General features: G+C 40.8%; 1 protein-coding gene across 18 annotated transcripts in view; it reads left to right on the top strand.

The window, feature by feature from the left end:
• Patronin (calmodulin-regulated spectrin-associated protein patronin) overlaps nt 1-324 on the top strand; it is a 109,558-nt gene extending 109,234 nt beyond the window's left edge. For 6 of the 18 annotated variants that reach the window (XM_086543758.1, XM_086543762.1, XM_086543767.1 and 3 more), the window contains one exon: nt 1-319. This exon is cut by the window's left edge and continues 173 nt beyond it. The gene's annotated coding sequence lies outside the window, so the exon portion shown is untranslated. The other 12 variants (XM_086543763.1, XM_086543768.1, XM_086543774.1 and 9 more) reach the window with 5 other exon arrangements.
• The last annotated feature ends 4,492 nt before the right edge of the window (nt 325-4,816 follow it).

A 4,816-nucleotide genomic window follows, 5' to 3' on the forward strand; every position in this document is an offset into this window, starting at 1 on the left:
GTAAGACCTACATACAGTATATTTTGGTACTCATACATGTGCTGTGAGAATACTTATGTGTGTGTGTACTACTCTGAAGATAAATTAGTCAGTGCTTTTATATAGTTATGTAATTCAGAGGTTTAGAGAATAATTCTCGCATTGCCTCTTTTTGATATTTGTCTGATCATTTATTGGAATTGTTGTTATTTATTTTATTAGTATTGTTATCAGCATTGCCATGGTCATCAGAAGTTTTTTTTTTTTTTTTTTTTTTTTTTTTTGTCTAGTTTTTCATTTTTTATATATTACTTCTCTCTTTCTCTCTCTCTCTCTCTCTTGCTCTCTCCCTCCCCCCCCTCCCTCCCCCCTCCCTCCCCCTCCCTCCCCCTCTCCCTCCCCCTCTCCCTCCCCCTCTCCCTCTCCCTCTCCCTCTCCCTCTCCCTCTCCCTCTCCTTCTCCCTCTCCCTCTCCCTCTCCCTCTCCCTCTCCCTCTCCCTCTGCTTATCCCTCTCCCTCTCCCTTCTCCTCCTTCCCTCTCTCCAGTTCTCCCCTCTCCCTCTCCCTCTCCCTCTCCCTCTTCATTCCTCCATCCCTCTCCCTTCTCCCCTCTCCCTCTCCTCTCCCCTCTCTCTCTCTCTCTCTCCATTTCTCTCTCTCTCTCTACTGATCTCGTTCTCTCTCTCTCTTCTCTCTCTCTGTCTCGTAGATCTCTCAATCGTTCATCTCTCACGTCCCGCGTCTCCTCTCGGCTCCAGCTCCTCCGTCTCCTCTATCTTATCCTCTCATCATCTTCGTCTTCCACCTCCTCGCATCTCTCTCTCTCTCTCTCTCTCTCTCCCTCTCTCCCTCTTCCCTCCTTCTCCTCCACTTCTCCCTCATTCTCCCTCCTCTCTCTCCCTTCTCCCTCCTTCTCCCTCCCTTCTTCCTCCTCTTCTTCTTCTCTTCGAATTCACTCTATTCTCCCTCTCAATCGTTCTACTCTTCACCTCTTCATTCTTCCTTCTGTCTCTTTTCTCTTCCCTTCTGCTTCTCTTCTCTTCTTCTCTTACTTCTCTTCTTTCCTCTCTTTACTCTTCTCTTTCTTCCTTCATGGTCTCTTTCTCTCTCCTTCTTGTCTTTCCAGTCTTATCTTCTTCTCTTTCTTCTTCCCTTCTTCTTCTTTCTTCTTCCTCTTCTCTTCTCCTTCTCTCTTTCTCTCTTTCTTCTTCTCTCTTTCTTCTCTCTGTTCTTCTCTTTCTCTCTCCTTTTCTGTTCTCTTCTCTTCTCATCGTCCTTCTCTCTCTCTCTTCTTCTTTCTCTTTCGATCTATCTTATTCTTCTCTTCTTCTCTCTTCTGTCGCTTTCTCTTTCTCTTCTCTTTCTTCTCTGATTTCTCTTCTTCTGCTATCTCTCTTTCTCTCCCTTTCGTTCCGTCTTCTGTCTTCTCTTCTTTCTCCTTTGCTTCTCTTCTTCTCTTGTCTCACTTCCTTCTGTCTTCTCCTTTCTTCTCTTCTCTTCTACTTCTTCCTCTCTTCCTCTTTCGCTCTCTTCCCTCCTTCTTCTTCTCTTCTCTTTCTCCTCTTCTTCCTCTCTTCTCGACTTCTTCTCCTCTTCTGCCTTCTTACACCTCTTCTTTCTCAGATCCTTCTTCTCTTAGGTCGTTCTCTACTCTTTCTCTCTTCTTCTCTCTCTGACTCTTTTCTTTCGTTCTCTCTCGCCATTCTTTGATCGTCTCGTTCTTTTTCTTTCTTTCTCTTCTCTTCTTCTTCTCACTTCTTCTTCTTCTCTTTTTCTCTTGGTCCTCCGTCCCTTTCTTTCTCTTCCTTCTTTCTTCTTTCTTATCACTTCTTCTCCTTTCTCTGCTCTCCTCTGCTCTTTCTTCTTCTTCTTTGGTCTTTTCGTTCTCTTCCTTTCTTTCTTTTCTTTTCGTCTTCTACTCCTACTTCTCTCTCACACTCTTTCTTCTTCTCTTCGTCATCTTCTTCTTCTCTTCTTCTTCTCTTCTTGCTTCTCATTTTCTGTCTCTCTGATCCTCTCTCTCTTCCTCTCTCTCTTTCTTCCTTCTTTCTTTCTTCTTCTCTTTTCTCTTCTGTTATTCTCTCTCTATCTTTCCTCTGTCTACTTCTTCTCTTCTTCTTTCTCTTCACTGCTCTTCTCTTTCTCGTCTCTCTGCTTCTAGCTGTTCTTCTCTCCTCTCTTGCTCACCTCTTCTCTTCATCTCCTCTTCTTCTTCTCTTTTCTTCTCTCTCGTGCTCCTTTTCTTTTCTCCCTGCTTCTTCTTCTTCTGTCTCCATCTTCTCCTTCTTATCTCTTTGTCTTTCTTTTTCTTGCCTTCTCCGCTTCTCTCTCGTTTTCTTTCTTCCTCTTCTCCTCTTTCTTCTTCTCTGTCTCGTTTCTCTTCTCTTCCTCCCTACTTCCCAGTCCCTCGGTGTCTCTCTTCCTCTTCTCTTCTTCTTCTTTCTGTCTGTTCTCTTTCTTTCAGTCCTCCCTTAAGCTGTCTGAGGAGTCCCTCTCGTCCGTCGCTTCTTTCTTCTTATTCTGTTCCTGCCTCGTCTCATATCTCTCTTCTTCTCTCTCTTCTCTGTCTTTCTCTCTTCACTTCCCTCTTCTTCTCTCTCTCTTTCTTTCTTCTTCCTTCACTCTCTCACTCGTTCTTTGATTGCTCCAGGTCCTTCTCTTCTCTTTCTGAAGTCCGTCTTTCTGTTCTTCTCTCTCTTGGTTCTCTTCCTGTCTTATTGTCCTTCTTCTCCTTTCTCCACGATCATTTTTCTTTCTCTTTTGTCTCTTCTTCCTCCTTTATCTTTCTTTCTTCTTCTCTTCTCTCTTGCTTCTTCTGTTCTCCTATTCTCTGTCTCTGTTCTCTCTTCCTCGATTCTTCTGTCTACTTCTCTCTTCTTTCTCTTCTATCTCTGCTTCTGTCATCGCTCTTCTTCTCTCGTCTGTTTCTTCGTCTCTTCTCTCTCGCTGTCATTCGGTCCTCTCTGACTGTCTCTCGTTCTTCTCTTCTTCTTCTCTCTCTTTTCTTGCTCTCTCCTTCTCTACTTCTTCTCTCTCTTCTCTTCTTCTTTCAATTCGTCTGTCTTTCTGTTCCTGCTCCTCTTGGGGGGGGGCTGGGGTTGGGTCCTCTTGGCTCCCTCTTAAGTCTTCTCTTATTCTCTCTCAGGACTTTCCTGGAGGTTTGCTTCTCATTATGGAGGATTTCCTCGTAACGGGTGAATACATAGGATAAATACAATACAATTTGTGTGAGACAAGAAGCCTTCTCCTCAGCCTTTGCTCACACTGTTACATCCCTGGTAATAGCCTTAAAGCATTTAATGGTTTTTGGTTGTGGTTTTATTGGTCAGTATAACCAGATAGTCAGTTTGCTCATGTAAAAGAATTTGTTGACTGTCCTTTCCAGGACAATTGGCTGAAAGAATAGACTTAGCAGCCACCTCCAGTGTGCTTAAAAGAAAACCTAAAGAGACAAAGGATAAGGGGGAAAAACATTTACTTTGTAGATTGGATCAAGAGTTGATTGTTTTGCAATGTTGCCTCAGACTTAGACATTACTTAAGTCGAATACTGACTTGAGATATCCTGCCAATAGCAGCCTTCACTTACAGTGCTCTGTTTAGCTTCACTGTTGGAAAGTGCCCCAAGCCAAATATATAAGAAATCATCAAAAATGAATTATTGAAAATTACATAGGTTAGTAATTGTTAGGATCTCTTTAACTCTGTGGTTGAGATTGCCATTTCCTATAGGGGGTGCCATATTGCCAGACTTGAATGTGTTTTTTACTTAATAGATACAAGGTATTAGCAATAATACACATGTTGATACCAATGGACATCAGAAAATGAGACCAGCAGGGCACAATATTTTGTTTGCAGTGTTAACTAATGCAATTCCATATAACATTCGCTTCTCGTACTAAATCTGTGATTCTTGTGATCGTTAGGTAAGACTTACATCAACAGTATGTAAGTAGCATCTCCATGTATTTTTAGAATGTATGTAGCATACAAGAAGTGAGAAAATTCTAAGGCTGGTATGATTATTTGGGATGGAATTAGCCTTGCTTGCATAATCCTGACGATACAATTAATTCCAACTTAACTAGTGTTGATACTGTATTCTGTATATATTATGTGATTGGGGAAATGAATATAGGATTGTGAAAGCATTCCCTAACTTTTTTTCTAAAATGAATACTCACAAAGAGATAACTTGTAAACAAGATTTCCATAAGTGTGAAGAGTTTCCATAGCTTTTCTACTGAGGAATGTTTTTGTGTGTCACTTGTCCTAATATCCCAGCATTGAATATATTATATTGCATACATGACATTTTTATTTCCTTACTGGTATCATCTCATATGTTAATGCTTTGTTAGATTAATTAAAAGAGGAAAATTATTGGTCTCCAGTCCAAGTAATTGGCTAGGTTGATATACTATACAGAAGAATTCATTTGATAGTATTAATATAAACTGGAGAGAGGGTGCTCATACATTCGGTTATATCTGTTAACAACTAATGATGTATAAGATATAAAGATTAACACATAACAGTGACTCTAGGGCTTGTACTTTGGCCTTCAGAGAGATCCCACTTGCAAGGCAAAATTATGAGTTCTTGAATGTTTTTGCAAGAATATTTGTAGCTGGCTTCTCAGTTTCACACTAGTTGATTATGTTACTTGTGTTAATGATGATTAAAAAAAAAAGAAATTATGACATGGGAATCCTTTGTTTGTAAGGTGATATTTCCATTTAATAAAATGATTGTTTTCTCTCTATGTACTTTTGATATGAGCCTTTAATCCCCAGAGGTCACAAGCCCAGCTACTTAACAGACTTTAACATTGT

The sequence above is a fragment of the Penaeus japonicus genome, unplaced genomic scaffold, assembly GCF_977035675.1.
Source record: "Penaeus japonicus unplaced genomic scaffold, GWHDUDI00000001_assembly GWHDUDI00000014, whole genome shotgun sequence".
Classification (NCBI taxonomy): Eukaryota; Metazoa; Arthropoda; class Malacostraca; order Decapoda; family Penaeidae; genus Penaeus; species Penaeus japonicus.